The 23,100-nt window shown below is 41.8% G+C and overlaps 1 long non-coding RNA gene across 1 annotated transcript in view; it reads left to right on the top strand.

Annotated features, from left to right (window-relative positions):
- Nucleotides 1-67: 67 nt before the first annotated feature.
- LOC109391683 (uncharacterized) overlaps nt 68-23,100 on the top strand; it is a 39,122-nt gene continuing 16,089 nt past the window's right edge. Inside the window, exon 1 of the long non-coding RNA XR_002125888.1 lies at nt 68-244. This is a non-coding gene — a long non-coding RNA (uncharacterized LOC109391683). The remainder of the gene's footprint in view (nt 245-23,100) is intronic.

The following is a 23,100-nucleotide window of genomic DNA, read 5'->3' as shown; positions in this document are numbered from 1 at the left end:
GGGGCCGGGCGGGCCGGGCTGGACGGTCGGAGACGCGGGCGCACAATCCCGCCTCTGCGCGCGCGAAGGTCCGGAGCCCGCAGACCGCCGCGGAATGCCGGCGCCCTCCGCCCCGCCGCCCGCGCCCCGCGGTGTCCCCGGCTTGTTGATGTGTCCTTTGCCGGGCGACTCCCTTTCTGCGGGGTCAAACCAAAGCCGACCTTTGCAAGCTGCTTTCTTCTGAAGAGTAACATTACCACGCGGGGTGTGTGTGTGTGTGTGTGTGTGTGTGTGTGTCAACGGTCATGTTTTGAAATCCTCCCCGTGTCTGTCCAGGCCTCGGTGCTCCCGGAGATCCCACTGCTGTCCCGGGTGCACGGTCTGCTCAGAACACACAGCTTTTCAAATACCGATGTATAACGCTGCGCGGACAGAAAACGGATGACAAAGCAAAAGTAATAATAGAGGGGGCGGGGGACTCGTGTAGGCTTCACCACAGTGTGGAAACCTCCAAGCGTCCCGGTGGATGTGCAGACCTAAAACTAATTTAAATAGCAAGTTTTGTAAATTTTAGAGATGTTTGTTTCATTGGGTGTTTTTAATCGCCCCCCACCCCCCCCCCCCCCCAAATTGGCTGCAGAGCGCATTCCCACAGACTGTTTCCCATGCAGTGCTCATTCGAGTGAAGTTGGCTTTTTAAACTATCCCTAATGTGTTGGAGCTAAGAGCCTTCATCTCTGAAATACCAAAGTCCAGTAATGAAAATAGTGAGCTATATTTGACAAAGCCTCTTTATTTTTGTCATTACTTGGTCCCTTCCAGTGCGGAGATAATTTCTCTCTCCCCCAATTGGAAGTCTGTCATCCTGCTGGGCTTTGTCTTCGGCGTTCTTTTCTGCTGCACTGGCGAGTGCGGCTACATAAGGAGGCTTTTCAGCCGAGGAGCCCGAGGTGTTGAACCACTGCCATGGGGATGAATTCTTAATAGACCTCTAGTCTTCTTTCTCAAAATTAAAGCGCGGTGACTTGCAGAAAAGCATATGTGTATAAATGGCATCTTCCTGTTCCGACATTCTGTCCCTTTATGCCTTTAAGTTCCTGTGCTTCTTCATAGACTCAAGTTGTTTTTCTGTTGTCTTGCTTTGTGGTGAGCATCACGGTGTCAATACAGCTCGGAACTGTCTAGCTGTGTTCCACACATGCCATGCTAGTCGTCAGCCACGGTGTCAACTGAATTTTAACAGTAAGAGCTTTATTCCTGATGATGCTATTACCAGGAATGACTTGGCTCTGAAAGTAAAGAATTAGTTTGCAAAGCTGGCAATTAGATTGCTGGTGTCCAAAGTAAGTGCATGTAGTATATTGCTGAAGAGAAAATTTAGTATTGCTAGAAAATAAATATGGGCTCCCTGCAGTGTTGTTTTGTAATAAAAGACATATGGCTACGTGAAGTGCTTACGGTACGATGCATGCCACAGAGAAGGCACTAAATCAGTGTTAATTATTATTGTTTTTCTGACTCTCATTACAAACCCCCACTTGGATTATGTATGAGTGGTATATTAATATCCAAACTACAATTCATAGTTCCACCCAACTGGTTTTTTTTACAATGGTCTCAAAGAAACCTGAACTCCATAGAATAGCTCTGATTCTTAAATCACAAAGACGCTTAGAACTGGTATACATTTAGGCCATGAACATTTTCAGGCTGACACATTCTTCTATTATACTAATTGTCATTGTTCAAGACCCCAAGATAATATGCTGAGCCATATGTTAATTTTGATACCACATTGTAAGAATAATAAGTAGATAGGACATCCACCTTCTAGTCTCAGTGCACTGCTGAGTTCTGACACATTTAAGAAATCATATGTAAGTGCTCAAGAAATACTGCATAAAAATAAAATCATATGGGATTTATTAGCAACCTCACCTTATAGACAGAGGCACTGAGATGTGAAATGAAAGACTACAAAGCTGTACTGGATGAGGTTGAAACAATTTTTTCTGTTAAATTTATGAGTCTTTTTAAAATTTTCCATTTTTTTATTTTTAAAAGTATTTTATTTTTAGTTACACTATTATAAAAGAACTCCATTTAAATCAGCACTGATCCACAAATATGTCTAAATATCTATAAAATTTAAGTCTGCATGAAACCTTATGGTATCATGTAATGGGAATAAATATATGAAAACAAACAATGGTATTTTTAAATTTTTGGTTAAGCTTTGAACATTAAAACAATTTTTTTGAAATATTTTGAAAACCCGTTTCTAAGACCAACCAAATATAGTAAACCTTTTCCTGCCCCAATCTTCATAGGCTCTGGAAAACAGAAAATGCCAGGGAAAATATTAGAATCTTAATCCATCTCGGAGGAACAAACAAGACAAATATATCAACAATATTTAGTGAGCTAGAGATCATTTAATTTTCTAACCAGCAATAAATTAAACCAACTTTTGAGATATTTTAATTCTATAATTGTACAACTCATAAGCCCTTTTACTGGACATATAAATTCAAAGGATGGTTTTTAAATAAAAATTAAAGGTATATAATAAAGGTACAAATAGCAGACTTTCTAGGGTAGGCTGCTACATGCATAGTAGCCTATGCATGTGAAAATTAGTCTGGTTAATCTAGGAAGTTAAGTAACTAAACTCTTCCTTTGATAGAAATGTCAGTTTTCTTAATTCAGTTATTAAAAAAGAGAAATTCCAGAGGATTCTAGAAGTAAGTAGGGTATGTGCTACTCTATTTGATAAGTGGAGAAATGTATCTTTAGACATTTCTGTCTTCATTATATTTCCATGTTCCTGATATTTGGTTAAGTTTTAGGTTACTAATAGAATTTTCAGCAAACAGGTTTTCACAGAGAAAGTAAAACTATAAAAAGCTCTTAAAATAAGAATTTTAACCTTACTTGTTTTTTTAAAAAGTTAATCTTACCAACTCAGAAAGACATCTGTGGTTAAATGTGCTCTCTAGCATTTAATAACTTAAGCTAATGCTACCAAAAAAAAAAGCCAAATCCTAAATAGATTAATAAGATATTTACACTGAATGCAAAGAAAATGTGTGTGTGTGTGTGTGTGTGTGTGTGTGCGTGTGCGCGCGCGCGCACATAAGGTGTTAAAGGGAGAATTAGACCTTGTAAACATTGGTCATGTTCCTTTTAATGTGTTGGAAAATTGCTTTACGTTACCTTATTTTCATCTAAAGTCCCCTGGTGTCCAGGACCAATCTTACTGATTTTTTATTCTGTCTCCCACTCAAGTGCTGAGCACAGCAGAGTGTTTGTTGTATGATAGGTGTTTGGTAAGTAATCCTTGACCAGTTTGCAGGTGGCTGCTATGAGGGCGTCAGCACACAGCTTTGTGGCCACTAGTCCACTCCCAGTAGCCATCAATCCAGTGAGTGATGTTACAAGGGTAGAGAGATTCCACAGCATGGAGGCCTTGGATGTTTTCCATCCAGCCTTTCACCTTTTCTCTTGATAATGAAAGGCATAGTCCCAAACAATGGGGCTAGAAGAAGAAAGTGTGGTTGCCTCATTCCTAAAATAGAGGTCTGGGTCTACTGAGCAGCTTTAAGACAACTCTGTCAACTGGTTGTCATTGGTACAATAAAAGCAAAAAGAATGTAGGAGACATTATGAAAACCAGGTTCTAAGGTGACCTAAGTGTCATAAACCTGACTCCTGCCCCAAATTTCACAGGCTCTGGAAAACAAAGTGTCAGGAAAAAGGTTAGGGATTTAATAGACCTAAGGAGGACAAATGATAGAAGTATATTCTCTATGTCTCATGCCCTTTTCTGCTAGAAAAATGGATATTATATATGATATATATGTATATAAATAAATATATTTTATAGCATATAATGATAGTATATAAGTATATGACATACAATTTTATTATTTATGTAAATACTTGTAAATACATATGATTGTATAATATGTACTGATGTATAGGATATATATAATTTTGCTGGAAAATTGATATTTTTAATGCAAGCTCCCATTAAATTTTATGTAAACAAATAAAAACACCAAATGAAGGGAACATGTACTATTAAATGCTTTACCAGCAGTAAAATAAGGGAAACAGAGAAGTACATGTTGAGAAAGGTGTCACTCATGGGAAACCCAGGATGAAATATCCCAGGACTTTCCCCAGGTCAAATCTCTTCTTTATCTGCTAGCATCTCTGGAAATCCAAAATGCCGAATTACAGGCATTTGCTTTTGGAAATGCAGCGCAAATTAAACATTTAAAAAGTGCTGTTGACATTTGCAATAATTCTACGAGAAGTGAGAGGCGTGGCCTAAGGCACCTGTTAAGACTGTGTTATAAGTTGGTACTTGGAAGCACCAGTGCCACACACATGTAACTTCACCAATGATGGATGAAACATAAAGAGAGGAAATGGAAAGTGAGAGGGTGCTTAAAACAACATAAACATTTCTGAGGATCTAGGTCTGCACAAAAGTGGACAGTGGGGAGAGGGGCTGGAGGCGCCATCCCGCCAGACTCGGGGACCCACAGCAGGTGGATCCTGCAAGGAGTTGGGCAGTCTGGGGTGGTGGGGACCAAAGCGCTCCCAGGGAGAAGAGAAAACACTGATACAGCTTCTGACTAGGAGCCGCACTCAGCCATGCAGGCACTGCACCTGGGATGCCTCCAACCAAAACACAACTCGCTCCAGGAGGCAGGAGGGCCCCACCTGGACTGGGTCGAGGCCGTCAGCCAGAGGCGGGAGTGAACGAATAAGCACCTAGAGAGAGGCCCACCTAGGATGAGCTGACAAACCCGAATTCCAATCCACAGGCATAAACCAAATGCTAAAGGCCATCAAAAGCAGCAACCTAGAGTGAATTCATTCCAGACAAAATAGAAACAACAGAACATTCTGAAAAGAGCTTTAAGTAAATGTTTAGGAACCTTAAAGAAATATATGACTGAATAACTTCCATAAAGAGGGATAAGAAATTATGAAATAAAGAACTGGCAGAAATAAAACAAGGACATATTTAAAAAGAACCAATTAGAAATCCTAGAAATGATCAATTTAGTGATTGACTAAAAAATAAAAAAAGCAAAGTACTGAGAAACACATCTGGAAAGTAGGATGAGAAGAAAGAGATGTTTAAAAATAAGATTTTTGTGGGACAAGAACAATAGGTGAGAGAGTTCAATCTAATCACAATTCCAGAGGAATAGAGGGAACGGCAAAGAAGCATAATTAAAGCTAGGAATTTTCCAGAATGTAAGAAACACACGAGTCTTCAAATTAAAAGTGCTTTCAAATACCAAGCAGGATGAATGAAAGGCAATCCACACCTGAATACACAATAGTGACACTACAGGGTAAAGGTCAAGGAGGAAATATTACCAGTTACCTGGGACTGCATTGCAAATGAAGGAAAAAGAATAGAATCAAAGTGGGGACCTAGAAACTGTGCCCCTAGCTTTGGGAGGCAAACCATCGATGAGAAGCCTCAGCTCAGACACGTCCACGTCCAAGTCCACCGGCTCACCTTCATGTCACTGTATGTGGAATGCCCTATTTCAGTAAAACTACTTCCTGATTTGGGTGGCCCTGTGGCGAAGACAGGTAGGTAAGCACCCTTCAGCAAAAACACTAAGATGCAGGTGAGTGCCAAGGTATGACTTGCAGGGCGGGACCTCTGCAGTTACAGCCACGAGGTGGGGTTAGATCGGTGATTCCCAAAGCTGCTGGTCATCAGAATTTCCTGGGGAGCTTTTTTCTTGTAACTTTCTTATCATAGAAAATGTTCACCGATATACACAGGCATAGCGATATATAGTAAGCCCCGCACCGCCGCCGCCGCCACCTGGCGCCAACACTTCCACAGTCTGCTGCATGTATCCTGCACCTTCTTCCCTCATTCCTGGATTATTTTAAAAGAAAAATCAGACATTATATTATTTCATTAGTAAGTGTTTAGGATGTATCTTGGAAGATAAGGACTCTTTACAAATACATATTTTCCTAACATCATTAACATGCCTTGAAAGTGAACAGTAATTCTTTAAAGGCATCAACTATCAAGTCAGTGCTGACATTTCAAGGGGTGTTTTTAGACCTTCATGTTCCCTCGACTCAACCCCAGACACAGGATCAGAGCCCAGGGCAAGTGTGTTTCGTTGGAGTCTCCAAGTAATTCTGATGGCCTTATAATCATGGGCTTGGATGACCTTTGGATCCTTTTTGGCCTTGAGACTGACTTTTCCAATGTCACACGCCTCCTTACTCCCAGGTGAGACTGTTTTCATTATGTCACCAAGCGAGCTGGAAGGAAATCGGTTGTCTGCGTGTGAGCAGAGGTGTTGGGATGAGAAAGACCTGGGGAAAGCGCCAGACTCCCCGTGTGAGCGTCGTCTCTTCCTAATTGCAGGACAACGAGTGGGTCCTGTCGCTCGCTGACTGGTTGGTTCCTCAAGTGAAAAGGAAACAGCATGAGGGCAGCTGCCTGAGCTGCCCATCTGAAGGGTCAGGTTCAAGTAGGACACAGAAGTGAGCTGCCCAAGCGTCCGTGGGCATAAATGCCTTCATTCGCGATTTGGACATCGGCAGTGCAGGGGTTAAAAATGCACCTGAGAGAAAGGGAAGTTCAGAAAAAAATATTTTTTAGTAGACTTGAACGTGAGTGATACACGCTTATGTATGAGGAAACAAAGAAAAACCATTAAATTTTAACTTTGTATGCATGTTTTTAATTATTAAAAGACGCTTTGTTCAGAACACTGCAGTAAGCTTCTATCTAAAGCCTTGGTTGGGAAGGCTTCACGCCATGGAACACTGCATATATATCTGACTGTGTTCTTGTCGTTTGGGCTGTGTATTATTATGATGGTTTTCATTGTGACACAATGTCTATAATAAATTTGGTTCGTGCTGTAAAATTTTAAACTCTATTCTATATGTGGGAGGACATATAGACATAGACGCGCTCGTCTATGCTCTCCCAAGCCACTAAGCCACCTTCCTGGGTGTGTTCCACCTCTGACACTCGCTGGGTTCCTGCTGTCAGTCCCCCCACTTCCCCTTTCTCTGCCCACCTCCGCTGGGTCCCCTGCCGTGCCTTCCCTGAACGCCTGACTTGGGGGCTTGTCACTCTGCCCTCACTGCTGTCCGTCACTCTTCCTTCCTCTGCATTTCCCACGTCCTAGCAGTCTCCGAATCCTAGCCGTCCTTTCTATTGTATTACAATACCCTCTTGTTGTGACCTTTGCTGCATTCTCTCCCCAATTCAAACCACTCCAATCCCCCTAACACACTGCTCTGATCATATCATATCTATGTTCACCCTTTCAAAACCCTAGCATCCAAAGTCAGCTCAGCCCAGTCCATTTTTTTTAGCTCAGCCCCGCTTTCCCTCGCTGCGGTGACTGTGGGAAAGTCAGCATAGGAGTGGGGTGCCGTGATGTTATGCAGCCGGGCCTCAGCCACAGCTGGCCCTGCAGGGTCACAGTCCCATAGTGGGTAGTAAGCACCGAAATTTGGGGTTGCTTATTACCACGGGACACTTGGGCTGTGTTCAATACCCCTGATATCCAGCCCCAGGCCTCCTCCACCACTGAAGTGCTGACCAGGACAAGGGCACTCCCCCTGCCAGACCCGGTTACCTGTACCCCTGTTTGCAGTCACACCCCAGCGTGATGGGCGACCACAGGCGGACAGAGTCACACAGACCTGAGTCTGAATGTCAAACTGCCATTGGCTTTCTGTGGCAGAGTATGTTTCTGAAACCCAGTTTTCTTGAAATAATTGACATGATGCCTCAGAACTGTGTAATATAAATGAACCACAACACCTCAATAATAGATATATGCAGTCCACCCTAAATGTAAAACCTTCAATATTGATATCCTTTTCTCTTCTTGGTTTAGAAAATGCATACAATTTAAAGTAATTTTAGAGAATAAGATTTTATTTTTATTTTTCTGTGATTTGTAGGACAATTACACAACACAGAGAAATATCTCTGCCCAATGTTTCCACCAAAGTAATCGTTTTTAAAGTAGGGCATAGAGGTATGTTTATTTTTAAGGTAGTTGACAAGGTAAAACATAGCTGTGTAAGCAGTTGATTAAATTATCACATAGTAATATTCTTGAAAAATAAATTGTAGATTGAATTTTCACAAGAAAAGTAAATGTAAAAACAACCAATTATTAGAAAAGTTGAAAATCATGGAATGAAAAATTTTGTTCAAATGTCTCCAATTACCTTTGACCTGAGTAACTGTTTTGAAATATGTGACATTTTTTATTTCAAGGGCTTTTTTGTTTGTCTACCTAATATCAAAGACAAAATGAACAAATATACCTTCATTTGTTGTTTAGATACTAAAGTTTTAAAAATGATTCTGTGTTAACTTATACCGAGACCATGACCTTGTCACTAGGCTAGCATCAACCACACCGTGGTCAGATATACACTATTAACAAAACAGTATTAAGTACTATGTAGTTTTAATAACTCGTGGTTGTAATTCCCATGAGAAATTTAACACATCATTAGCATCTTTTAAAACATTAATCTCAGCTGCTAGTTATTGGAAAATTTTCTATGATTCTACACTTCCATTTGATTGGGATTCCAGAAAATGAATTGATTCAAAACGAAGATTTTTTTCAAGGAACAATTTTTAACTATGAATTTCCCACATAGTTATTAAAGAAGACAAGGTTACAGTTTGAATTTCAAATTATAAATGTAGTAAACTTGCAATGGAGCAAAAAATAAAATTTTAGAAGGAACTGTAGCCAAGAGTATATGTAACAAATTATCCAACAGATACATACATACCCAATTATGAGTAAGAAAATTATGTTCTAGCTAAAAACTATTTGTTTAAATATAGCAGATTCATTAAGAGGCCCATTCAAAGAATAATGCCAAAATATTAAGTTTTTAATTTAATATTTTTTTAACAAATCCTATTTTTAATTTGTTACAAAGCAATTATAAGGAGTGGCAGAGCAGGGTGAACTCCCTCTTTGAAAGGCACATACATTCTGAATATCTTTAGTCTTATACAGTTTCTACACCACAAATCTACATTTTCACAAGGAACTGCTATCCTGAGGTCACGTAGGCTACGGATTAATGCGAACAGGTGTTAATATTTTAAGCCAGGTGTCAGTAAACTACACACTGTGGGCTGCATCCAGCCAGCCCCCTGTTTTTGTATGGCCCATGACCTAAGAATGCTTTCTACATTTTTCAATGGTTGAAAAAAATAGAAATGAACCGTGACACAGAACAAACTATTAATTTTAAAGCCTAGGTATACGGTATCAGCTAATAAACAGATACTAAGTCACAGAAGTAAAAGAGGAGAAAAGTGTCAAATTGACAGCATTTGAGAGTTGATTTAACTGCACTTGCCTTGTGGAAACCAAAAAGTCATCCGATTTCACAGCTTTTCTGGGAGGGCAATGGTACGTAGAAGAACATGTTTCAATCCAAAGTGAGATTCTCAGGGTCTCCTACTGGCAAACCAGAAATAGAATATAGGGATATTTATAATTATAACTCATTCTGAAGATCCAGTGGCTGTTGAACATGAAAGTCCCCTGAAGTCACTTGGGGGGTTTCAGATTCGGATCAAAGGATTAGACTTACCTAATTTGGTTGCCTAGCAGACAACTCTAGGGACAAAAGTGGAAATATTATTTTTTTAGTTTACAATTGCGTTTTCTTAGGTTGAAGTAGACAAGAATTGTGAATTCAGTTCTGTGTATTTTGGGGGAAAGCACGGTTAATTACCAAGTCACCTCAGCGGATCCAGGCAGAAGCGCGTGGAGCACAGAGCAGGCATCCCCCCACGTAGAAGCGGAGGCCTGGACCACGCACACAGGGGATCCTGCCTTCAGGCGAGACAGCGATGGCCTCAGAGATCCTCCTCTGAGCCTCCGGTGTCCTACATCCCTTCCTTCCTGAGAAGTCCAGCCACCTTTGCAGCTGATAATCCTCTGTCCCCTCATTCCTCGTCCAAGCTAAACACTATTCTGCAGGTTAATTTGTCTTGTTTTTGCATATTGGAAGTTTATGAAAACAGCATCATACAATATAGTATTTGCATGGATGTTTGTTTGGTGTCTTTTGCTCAAAAATTGTGTGTGTGTGTGTGTGTGTGTGTGTGTGCGTGTGCGCGTGCGTGTGTGTGACCCATCAGTTGGGTGGCGGTGGTTCTCTCAGATCGATTGCTGTGCACATGACGGCTGTATGGCTGGTGTAATTTACTGTCGGTGAGCGTTTGGACGATTGCCTTGTTTTTGGCGATTAGGACTAGTGCGGCTCTGAAGAGTCTGCAGCTGTCTTTATGTGTAACGTGGGCTAACGTGTCAGTTGGGCCTATGCCTAGACGTGGTGTTGCAGGCTTGTAGGATACACACACACATACATATTTAGTAGCTAAGTCACATTTCCAAAATGTTAGATCAAACCCATTACCATCTGTAGGGCAACAGGGCTTCAGCCGGCATTGTCAGGCGCTAGCCATTCTGGTGGGTGTGGGGTGGTATTTTATTATTTGAGTTCGTATTTCTCTCATTTCTGATGAAAATGAGCGACTTCTCACATGTTTATTGAACACCCGCACGTCTTTGTTTGTGAAGTGCCTCTTTAAGCCTCTTGCTTATTTTTTTGTGGGGTTATCTGTCTTTTCTTAATGGATTTGTAGGAACTAATGCTATATTCTGGACGTAAACTTTTTATCTGTTGTATAACCATTCTGTCACCCTGTGGCTTGCCTTTTCACTCTTTTAGCAGTATCTTTCATTCTTAACTTTTGAATAGCTTTCAACTTTAATATAGTCTATTTTGTCAATCTTTCCTTTTATGGTTAGTGCTTTTTTTATGTTCTATTTGAGAAATTTTCTCTATCCCCAAATCATAAAGGTTTTCTCTTGTATGATCTTCTCAAAGTCTTATTGTTTCACCCTTAATATTCAGATAAACAGCAGACTTGGAATTAATTTTTGTGTGTAGTTTCAGGGTAGGAGTTAAGTTTTATATTTTTCCTTGTTGATATCCCACTTTTCTGAGCACCATTTATTGAAAGAAAGAAAGAAAGAAAGAAAGAAAGAAAGAAAGAAAGAAAGAAAGAAAGAAAGAAAGAAAGCCCTCCATTACTCTACAGTGCTGCTACATTTGCCATAAATCAAGTCCACTTGTGTCTCAGAACTGATTATCGTGTTTCTTTGGTCTATTTTTCTATCATTGCACAAAAACACCTTCCTTAATTACTGAAACAGTAACTATAATAAATTTTGATATCTGGTAAACTGAGTCCTTCTACCATGTTCTTTTTATGAAAGATCCTTTTGGTTCTTCTTGATCCATGTGTTTCCAAGTAAATTTTAGAATTAGCTTGTTAATTACCATAAAAACAATCCAACTGGGATTTTTATTGGGATGGCATTGAATTTAGAGATCAATTTGGAGAGAATTGATATATTTATAATAAAAACATTTCTAACTTATATACATGGTATAGTCCTCCCTCCATTTAGATCATGTAAAACTTTTCTCAGTAATGTTCTGTAGTTTTCTCCGTGCAGTCCTTTTGCATCTTTTTATAGACTCAGAGCTAAATATTTATTTTATGGTATTATAAATGATACCTGTTTTAATATGTCATTTTCTAACTGTTTGTTGGTAGTGCATAGAAATATCATTGGCATTTAAAATAGTGATCTTGTGTTTAATAACTTTGCTAAACTCACTTATTCATTTTAATGATTTTTGTTTTCTACATACACAATCGTGTCATCTGCAAGTAATGACAGCTTTGTCACCTCTTTTCTAACCCTTGTATCTTTGTTGCGCTGGCGAGGACAGGCTGTTTAATGTGAAATGGAGGTGGTGGTATCAAACATTCTGGTTACTTCCCAAACTCAGATGGAAAGTTTCAACATTTCACTACTAACTATGTTTTTAGATGTGCCTGTACCATAACAATGATGTTGCATTCTATTCTTACCCTAAAAAAATCCTTTATCCTAATAAAGAAGGACACTTCATTCCTTGCTGCTAAATTTTTCTTTTAAAATCATAATTGGATTTAAATTTTTTCAAATGTGTTTTCTTTATCAATTCTATGATTCCATAATTTTCCTCTTTTCTTACATTAATATGCTACTCCCAGGAAGAAGCCCAAGCTTTGGTGATGTGTTCTCCATTTTATACATCGCTTTACTTGATTTGCTAATATTTTATTTGTAAGGTTTACATCCATATGCATGAGGAAAATTGGCCTACCATTTTTGTTTCTTGTACTGTCCTCGTTAGATTTGGATGTCAAAGTTATGCTGGTCTCATAAACATTATTGAGAAATGTCCCTCTTTTTCTTTTCTCTGACCTTCTCCACTCCTACTTAAACATTTGATAGAATTTACTTGGGCCTGGAATTTTGTTTTTTTGGAGGGGGGTGGTGATGCTAAGGGGGGGGGTTTAAGTACAGATATGATTCTTTTGATAGTTAATGAGCTATTTAAATTTTCTATTTCTTCTTGTGTCAGCATTGGTAAGTTTCATTTTTTCAAAATTATGTTCAACTCATCAACTGAATTTTCAAATTTATTCACCTGAAGCTTTTTATAATACCATCTTTAAAATTATTCTGATGTGTGTAGGATCTGTAGTGCTACCTCTTTTCATTCTTGATATTATTTGTGCCTTGAGATATATCGTTTGATTAATCTTCTCGAAGAACCAAGTCTTGGTTTTATGCGTTGGCACCAGTCATTTACAGAGTCATGAAATAATTGGAAACATGAGTATCTGGTTGAGAATACAAAGAGGCTCAAATTATTGGAGTGGAAGATGGGCTGTATTGCTATTTTTTCAGGAAGTTTAAAAAATTGTTTTAAATTACAACTTTATTGAGATATAATTCACATACCATAAAATTCACCTTTAAAGGTGTACAACCCAATGGGTTTTAGTGTGTTCACAGGCTTGGGCAGCCCCCTCCATGACTTTCAATACAGAGCATTTTTTTGACCCCAAAGGAAACTGTACCCAGTAGCAGTCACTGTCCCTTCTGCCCCCCCTCCCCCCAACCCTAGTTAACCAGTAATCTTACTACTTTTATGCCTATTCTGGACATTTCATATAAAAGGAATCATACAATACATGGTCTTTTGTGACTGCTTATTTCAATTAGTATGATGTTTTCAAGGTTCATCTATGTTACAGAACACTTTGTTTTGCAATGAAAACCGTTACCATACAAACTCTATAATGTGATCAAAATATAACCACTGCTATTGCATAATACAGGACAATATTAGACTTAGCTATCCCTACCCAAAATGCTTAATAAGCTATTAATATTTATGATGAATTTTATAGATTAAAATATTCTCGTCTTAGTTCATTTTGCTGAAAGGAAAAAAAATCAGGTTGCTGGATAATGTTGTACAATTAATATTTCTAAATACATTCTAAGTCAATGGAAACATTGTTCTTAAATTATTAAACATAATTTAAAAAGTCAGATATTCTATTTGTAATTATTAAATTTAAAAGCTTTAGTCAAAAATAGAATATAGCATAGTTTGCTTTTTTATACAAATTAAAAATATGAAAATTGACAGCTATTCCAAGAAGTTTTAATTTGGAAATATGTGTATATATATATATATATATATATATATATATATATATATATTTGAATTTTATGAGATGTCAAGATTCCAGTCAAGTCTGGAAAATATTTGCAAAATACGTATCTGGGACAGGGAGAGAAGTGATTACATTAGGTCATGAGGCAGTATCTTGATTGTGGCGATATTTTCATGGGTGTGTACATAAGTTAAAACTCAACAAATTGTACCCTTTAAATTATGTGTAGTTTATTGTATGTTAATTATACCTCAATAAATCTGGAAACAAAATTCCTCCTTATCTGCAACCCAGATCATGTTGTGTGTAAACATGTAGGAAATATCATGTGCTTGGTCAGGGTGGTTTCCTGTTGTGGTTTTCACTTCCTGAGTGGTTAAGCTTAGGCAAAAATTTGGCTACTTTTTCTTTCTGATCCTTTTTTAGGCATTTAATTTTAACAATATTGCTTTCTTTTTTATGGGCACATATAGCATAAACATTTTAGAAGTAAATCAGTAATCAATGTAGGGAATAAAGCTATACCTCTCAATGGTGAAAAATCTTTTCTCCATATCTAGAAATGAACTATAACCTTTAAGTTGAGATACATTTTTTAAAAAAAGCTGTTTCCTAGTAAGACGTCCCTGCAGAAATACACACATGACAATGACAAAGAAAATTTGTTTAGCAACTGGATTAATTTTTTTACTTAGATTACCAAATTATCAAAATTTATGAGAATAATATTATTGGCTTTCCAAGAAAAAAAAATTGTACCGTGTGCCCAAAGTCAGGGGCCACACACTGTAGCATTAAAAGTCGCCTATTCTGTTAAGGTGATGGGGCAAGGGCAGAGAACTGGTGCCGTGGGGCCTTGTTTTCCAAAGCCAGGACCTGCTGTCAGGACATAGCCTGCACGTGCTCTGGCTCTGACACACTTGCCGATACACTCCCGTATTCATGCTACAGGTGAAAAAATGCAGAATGATTATGTTACACTATGTAGCATAGTGAAAAGGATGGATGATAACAGGACGGTCATTGAGAACTATGACCACTCCAGGTGCTAGCGTGGTAAATTCATGAGTTTGTGGTAATTGTGCCGTATCAGGAAGAATGCCATTCAGCTGTGTGATGGAGCGAGATGAGCTTTGAAAGCAGAACCACCTGGATTTGAATCCTGATTTTTCAACCTAAGCATTAGGACCTGGAGCAGGTTGGTTGCCCTTTCGCATTTAGTTTACGAATCTGTAATAACTGGAATAGCACTGCCCATTGCTGGGAGACAAGGGTCTCCATGGGTCCCTCACTTCCCGCAGGTCCTGTGAGTAGAGGCACTGACAGCTTTTGTTCCAACTCTTCCCAGGATGGCGGCAGAGCAAACAGCCTTGGAAGGCCTGCCTGGGGCACGTTTGTTCACTGTCCTGAATAGTAAGTGTAATGTCTTCCTCTGGGGCAGAAGGCAGGCTTGTTTGCAGCCTCTTATAAGAGACCGGGGTTCCTAGGTTTGGAGTTTTTCTGCTGTGACACAAACCATGCACGTGCAGCACCCCCAGGACATTTCGCATCGCCCAGGGGGACTTGGAGAGCAAGGAAGACCAAGCGGGTGTGCAGTTCACGCTGTCTGCTGTGCCGGGAGCTCATTAATAATGCTCCTCATCTCTGACCCGGGAGGCTCGTGTCTCCTGCCAGCATCCCGACTGCTGTGCCAGGCTAACCATCCGCGTGCAAGGAGGCGAAACCACGCACGCTTCGGCATCCTTGTGAGGATCAGAGGGGCTGCTAGAGCCCCTTGGCAAATGCTAGTCCCTCAAAAATACACTTCCTTTCTAACACCAAGAATTTTTTTAATTGCAAAACAACACAAACAACAAAGAAACAAACAAAAAACCCAGACACCCCAGTCATTTCTTTTTTTCAGGTCTCAGTTGGTACTTGAAGTATTTTCGAATACCACATTCTGATTATGTCTGCACGACAAGCAGCCTGATGAAAAGTAAATGCATTTTCTTGCATTTTCCTCTCAGCTCAAGTCAGCTATTCAGATACTTCCAAGTGATAGACTAAGACTTTCAGTTAGGTAGCACAAACGTCTGGCATCCGTGCACATTTAAAATGTTATCCACGAAAAGCACACGTTGTCCAGTACAATGCATGTTTATAAGAGAGGTACTGCCAGACAATGTCCATCGCTCAGTAATTCTCGGATGGTGTTTTCATACTGTAGTTTATAGGAAATGGAGAGTTGACTGTGAATAGATAATGAAAAGAAAAATGAAAAATTCTCACTGGGAGAAAAATTGGCTCCTCGGGGTAGCCAAGTTACAGAGCCATGCACAGTATGAATGAGTACTTATACTGTTCCTATTTGAGAAAGGGCAGGATCCTCCTAGATTTTATGTTCTCTTCCTTGCCTGTTGGAAGTTGGCCAATATTAGATATTGATCATGTACGGTGTAACATTACTACCCTACAAGAGTTTGCATGTTTAAAAAGTTTTACCCAGAGCTTCGTGTAAAAATTTCACAGGGAAATCATGAAATATGAAGCCACACAAAATAGCACTTCTTCTTTGTCAAAACAAAGTTAGAATTTTATTGTAACTTCTGTTTAAGGAAAACACCCAAACCACCAACTTCTCCTTGATGGTTACTGTCACTGAAAAAAATGTCCTTATAAAGTATTTCTGAAGATTTTTTTATTCTAACCACACTCCCAGAAGATATGTCCTTGGATGTAATCTTCAGTTTTTTGGAGAAGATTTGGGCTTCCTTTTTAGTCTGTGACAAATGTCCCCATTTAAAGGACTTGTCTGAATGATAATGATGTTTCTTAAAGCCAGGGAACTCTCTCTCTCTCTCTCTCTCTCTNCTCTCTCTCTCTCTCTCTCTCTCTCTCTCTCTCTCTCTCTCTCTCTCTCTCTCTCTCTCTCTCTCTCTCTCTCTTCCTCCCTCCCCTCCCTCTTATCTACCTATCATCTATCTATCCATCCACTCACTTATCCATCATCCATCAATCCATCCATCCATCATCTATGTGACTTTAGCTCTGGAAGTCCTTGAACTTGTACCCAGTAGTGAGCAGCCCGCCCGTCTGGCTATGGTTAGAGCGGATCTGCGCAGGGCAATACACTGTTGGGGTGAGCACAAGTAGACACTATTTGCTGAGCGTGGTAGGGAATACTAAAGCGATCTGAGGGGCCCTGATCTGCAGGACCTCAGCCACGGGAAACTGCGGTGTCGGGCCCGGCCCCTGTCCCAGGGCTGGTATCTGATCATTGTGGCCGGGGACGAGATCTGGTCCCACACATGCAACAGTGTTTTCTAGGTTACCGTCGGTGCCTGCACACCTGCTAGACAGGTCTGTTAGGAAGCTGCGGGCGTGGACACCTGCACAGGTGTGGTGACAGTGCTCACAGAACCAGTTTGCTATGTATAGGGAAGAAACTTGCTGAACTAGAGATGAACAGAGAGGGGCGTTGCCTTCTCTAAGCTTCTGTGTAGCTACAGCTCATTCATCAACACATGTTTGTTGAGCAGCAACTGTGTGTGAGGCAGTGCATGTGACTGGAGCAAAACAGCAGGAGAAAACCTAGTTCCTGCCCTCCTGGGATCTCCATATTGATGAGGGAGACGGTGCTCAAGTCACGGGTAGATGTAAAATGACAGGTTTTCACACGTGCAGTGGAGAACAGCAAAGGCTGTGTGGCGACAGAGAATGGCAGGAACGTGCCCTTGGTCGTGTAGCCAGGATGAATGTCCATGCCTGGCAGTTGTCAGACAGAGACGGCTCTTCAGGTCCTGAGATGACCAAGTTATATCGGGGGAGAGGGGTGCAGGCAGGTAAGGGGCCTCGAGCACGCTCTGCTGCGGGTGCTGCTGGAAGGTCTGCTGGAGGGGCCATGGTGCTGCTGCCCCACCTCTCGAGGGACCTCTGGAATTTGAACTGAGACCTCAGGCGCTGTTCCTCTGGAATGAGAAGCCGTTGAAAGTAGAGGACTTTGGATGCATTCTTATCAAACATCCTGCAGGTATCACCATAAAAGGACGGGGGGTTGTGGCCTCGTTGAGGCAATAAAATGCGAGGGCTGCAGTGTTCACGCTCGCTGGTCACCACAAGCCCTGCTAGAGGTACATGCTATGGAGTCTCTATGGGGCCGAGCCCACTGTCATTGCTGCATGGGTGTTCCAGGGTGTTGGTTAACGACACCCAGGCCCAGAGGCCCGGAAACCTTGACAGAGGATGAATGAGAGGATTACACAAATAGAGCACGTGGCCTGACACATTTCCAGAAGCAGAAACAAAGAGAGGGTGTAGACAGGCCAGACCACAAACCGGTTTTAGAAGTAGACCAGTCCCGAACCACTGCAGAAATATAATTTGTACGCCACATTTAAAAGAAGATATTCTTAAAAACTGTATTTAGCTTTACGTTCTTATTCGTCTTTCTTATAGGTGTGCTTTGAGCAGTACGCTTTAAAATATTTCAGCTGATCAGAAAACTGTCAATGCCATCCATACATAAAACCACGTAGGCACCCACAGGTCCACAGTCAGCTTTGGCCTTGGACGTCCGGTCCCTCATCCCCACGTAGCAACCGGGTCTTACGGCGGCAGGTGGCTGAATGCTGCCGCGCCGGGCCTGACCTGCTGAGCAGCTCCCTGGCCTGGCTGCTAAGACTCTTTTTGTTGAAAGCACTGTCTATGTTGATGGGCTTCAAAGGGTTAAAGGAAAATGAACCCATCACTAATGGTTGCGAGCCTGTCCACCCACCACCCACGAGCAGCCACCTCACCTAAGGCGGGACAGAGGGGCATCAGGGCTCGGCGGCCACTTCTGTGCCCAGGCTTTCGCCAGTCCTGTAAACCGTCACTGAGCGCCTTCGGGACCCAGGTGCCTGGAACACACGTGGTTCTCAGGGAGTTCTGGGCGAGTTATCGCCCCACCGCACAGCCTGACCACGCAGGGCAGACGTGGCTCTAATATCGATCCGCCCTGGGGACTGGGGCAGTGGAAGTCCTTCCTGAGACGCTGGCTTTCAAAGGGTGGAAGGGAAATCCATGAAAGGGACACATTTGCTGGATTGGCCCCAGCCGGGAGAGGCAGCGGGGTCTGGGGTCTCTTCTTACGAGGGCACTGATCCCGTCATATCAGGGCCCCAACTTCCTTCAACCTCCATTACCTCCATAGAGGCGCTGCCTCCAAATACAGTAATGCCTTGGTTTGCGAGCATAATTTGTTCCAGAAACAAACTACTCGTATTGCAAGACATCGCTCGCTTACCACGTTAAAATGTATTAGGAATGTTTGCTCGTCTTGTGGAACACTCGCAAACCAAGTTACTCGCAATCCAAGGTTTTACTGTACAGGCATGTGGGGACCCAGGGCATTGGGGGGTGGGAGGCACACAAGTCAGCCTGTTGCAACTACTGAGTAGAAACTTCTGAATTACTTCTGAAGAATTTCAAGAGCCTTTCACCAATACACATATAGTCCCTGGCTTTAGAGACTTAATATCTCGCTAAGGACACGAGACTAAAACATCCTAAATAAATAACAAAATACCACAAAGACGCCTCGCTGAATCTCCTGTGTCCAGATTCAGAACTGTACGTTATTATTACGATGTTTTAAGATTTATATTTATCAACCTAGGACATAAGCATATATGTCCCTTTATAGAATTCATTTTTCTCCTATTCACTTACATCTTCACACTATATATTGAATTTAAAATATAATAAAATTTCATTTCTCTTAAAATATTCTATAACAGATTTTTAGTGAAGTCGATGGGCCTCAATCCTATAATTCTAAACTAATGAGGTTTGATTATAATTAGCTTTAATTGTGTGTGGAAGTAGATAATTGGGGAAAAAATAGGAATCTGTAAATCGAGCTACTTTTCCAATCCTGAAAACCGCCCAAGTGGATCGACTCTCTGCAGATACGGAAACTGTGTGTAAAGGCTCGGTGATGTGCTTGAGACTCGTTCGTCTGTGTGCAAACGTGCAGCGTCCCGCGAGCCCGGCGCCGCACTGATCCCGGCGGGACTCGGCCCCTTGCTCTGGCCTCTTGCGCTCCCGCCCGTTCACCTTCCTCCGCCAGTGCTGCCCTGACTCCAGAAGGGAGCAGGGGATGCGCCGCCGGCCTGAGGGGCGCCCCCGGTGGGCCTGGTCGTCAGGAGGACCCCCAGGCACATTCTCACCATCAGCACACGGGTCCTCCCTCGCGGGCCTTCGTCCCTGCTGGGCAGCTCAGCTATGCAGTGTGCCGTTCCTTGTAGGACAGTAAACCACCCCGCGCCACAGGTGTCCCCCCACAGGGGCCTCCATGCTTCCATTGCCGGCTGTCACCAGGAACCGGATCCGTCCTTTACATTGATAGTTTCTGAGAAATCAGGCAGGGTAAGACAGAAAGCTAAATAAGTACATTTAAGGGGCTGGCAGCAGAGAGAGGTGGGCTCTGGCAGCCCGGTGACCTTGGCACGAGGCTTGCTGTTGAGCCATTTCCTGGTACCTCGGTTGGAAGATGAATCGACATAGCTCGTGCCAAAGGTCCTAGCAGCGTGTCTTCTTCGTTTACATTGATTTCCTCCTTCAAAGCATGTTATTTTAGAAGTTTAAAAAGGAAGCAATAAAATTAAATTACCATGTAAAGAGAAAAAATAAGACAAAATTAAATTTCCGTGTTAAGAGAAAAAGATTACTAATAGGCTTAGTAAAATGCCACCTGAGTGACCCCTTCATTAAGCGTTGAGCCAGCCCCCTTGCTGGCCACGATGCTTCAGCTACTCTGGCGGGCGTGCCAGATACGTGCAGACGGCCTAGAAGGAGAGGAGGTCATACATACCAGTTGTAATAATGGTGCCTGCAGAGAAATACAAGTCACCCTCATAGTCCACGGGATGGGCCAATTAAGTACCAAATTACAAATGGTCTTGTCTTTAGTTTTGTTTAGAAGACACCATATCAGGAAGACGATGTTACTACTAAAACCCCAGGGGAGAACAGGGACCAGCCCGTGAGTTCAGGGTCAGGCAAGGCTTTGTGGGGGAGGGGCCCGCAAGGCTGGTCCTTAGGCGGCACTGTGATGGGAAAAAGAGGGGGTGTGGAGAAAGCAGACGCAGCAGCAAGCAGATGGGCGCAGGAGAAAGTCCACAGGGACAGGCAGTGACTGCGCAGAGCTGCCTGGAATGCTGTCCAAGAAAAGACATGTTTTTACCCAAGTTCAAACCAGTCGCTGATGCCCACAGCCTTGAGCGAGTGCCAGCCGGTAAGCCCTTCGCATGCTGGCAGTCTGACTCAGGACACCTCCAAGGATGTGTTCCTCCGGCACTAAACATAAGCTACTGAGAGGTGAGGACATTTAGCATCTCGGGAACTTTGGGCTTGTGAGTTTCACACTCCACAGGGCAAGTTACCACCCGGAATGGGAACCACTCGCTCTCTGAGCTCCAGCAGTGCGACGTGCTTTGTAAGGATTTACGGCTTTGCCCCTGAGATCTCAGGTTTAACCGGGAGCTTGATTAAGAGGCCAGTCGGCAGCATAGGAATCAACGTCCACAGCAGGCGCACCCCGTCAGACCACAGAGGACAGAGATTTGCAGCCGGTGGTACTTCGGGAAGTTTGAGTTCTCAAGTCTTCAGTGATGGGTTACATTTTGATAGAAAGAGAAGAACACAAATTATTTTGAAATAATTATAACTTGATTGATTATAAGCTACTGGTAACTCTAAATAAATATGCTCTTTGAGTCCTTACCAGGTATGTTTGACTGTTTTCACCACTCTGGAAAGCAAGATCTGTCAACATTTTCAACATGTAAAGTGCTCTGTGATACAACTAACTGATTTTATTTTATTTTTGTTTTTTTGACATTCAATATTATTTTATATTAATTTGAGGTGTACAGCATAGTGGTTAGACATTTGTATAATTTAAGAAGTGACCCCCTGACTAGTCTAGTCCCCACCTGGCACTATACATAGTTATTACCATACCATTGGCTATATTCCCTGTGTTTTACTTTACATCCCCATGGCTATTTTGTAACTACCAATTTGTACTTTTTAATCCCTTCCCCTTTTTTTATCCACAGCCCCAATCCCCCTTCCATCTGGCAACCATCAAAATGTTTTCTGTATCTATGAGTTTGTTTCTGTTTTGTTTATTTAATTTTGTTCTTAGATTCCACATGTAAGTGAAATCACATTGCATCTGTCTTTTTCTGTCTGACACTCCATTCAGCACAGCACCCTCCAGGTCCATCCATGCTGCCACAGATGGCAAGAACCCATTCCCTTCCCCGGCCAAGCAATATTCCATTATAGCATATATGTGCCACCTCCTCTTTATCAATTCTGCCATCGATGGACACCCAGGCTGCCTCCACATCTGGGCCATTGTAAACAATGCTGCAGCGAACATATGGATGCACATGTCCCCTCAAAGTAGCATTTTGGGTTTCTTCAGATAAATATCCTGAAGTGGGATTACTGGGTCCTTCTTTGTCTCTTCTTATAGCCTTCGTTTTCACTCTTTTTTGCATTAATTGGTTTCAAGATTTTTTTCAAAATGTGCCAGAAATCCACAAAAAACAAAAGATTGATATTTTGACTCTTATGCATTTAATAACAATTTGAGCTGCTTTGTATATAAGTGATATTATTTTTATGTATAAAAATTTTCTATTGCTATTCATTCTTTTTTTAAAAAAGATTTTTTAAATTGGGGAATTGGGGGATGGGAACAACACTGGGGAATTGGGGGAAGGGGAACAGACAAGTTGCTGTCGTCTTGTTCTTCAGTCTAGTTGTGGAGGACGTTGCTTCACTGGCCCAAGTTGGCACCATCATTGAGCTCTTCCCGGGCGAGGCAGATCAGTCACCGGCTTCTGGACGGCCGCTCACTGCGGCTGCTGGCCGCTCATGCTGGCTGCTGGCTACACACGGTAGCCCATGGCAACCCGCTGCCACAGGGGCTGCAGCCTACACCGTAGCCAGTGACTCATGGCAGCCCAGCTCCAGGTTGAGCTGTTGTTCAGCATCTTAGCTGTAGAGGGCAGTGTCACTGGCCCTCACATGTGGGATCCGAACCGGGGCCCTCTGGCATCCCAAGCCAGCTCTTAACCATCGCGCCACTCGGCTGGCCCTGCTATTCATTCTTGAAAAACACAAGAATATATAAAAATGTACACCTGCTTTCATAAATTTCCTTTCTGGAATTTTCCATCTGTAATCAGTGGATGGAAATATTCATTCAAATATATCTGACTGTTGCGGCGAAAGGGTTAAAGTCTATTTTGTCTGGTATAAGTATTGCTACTCCAGCTTTTTTTTTTTTCATGAACTGCAAGTATTTTTTCCATCTTTTAAATTTCTGTCTTTGCGTGACTTTCAATCTGAAGTGTCTTGTAGGCAGCATACTTGTATGTAAGAGTTTTGTTTCCTTATCCATTCAG

The sequence above is a fragment of the Hipposideros armiger genome, unplaced genomic scaffold (assembly GCF_001890085.2).
Source record: "Hipposideros armiger isolate ML-2016 unplaced genomic scaffold, ASM189008v1 scaffold_299, whole genome shotgun sequence".
Taxonomy (NCBI): domain Eukaryota; kingdom Metazoa; phylum Chordata; class Mammalia; order Chiroptera; family Hipposideridae; genus Hipposideros; species Hipposideros armiger.
This window is presented reverse-complemented; position numbering and strand designations above follow the sequence as displayed.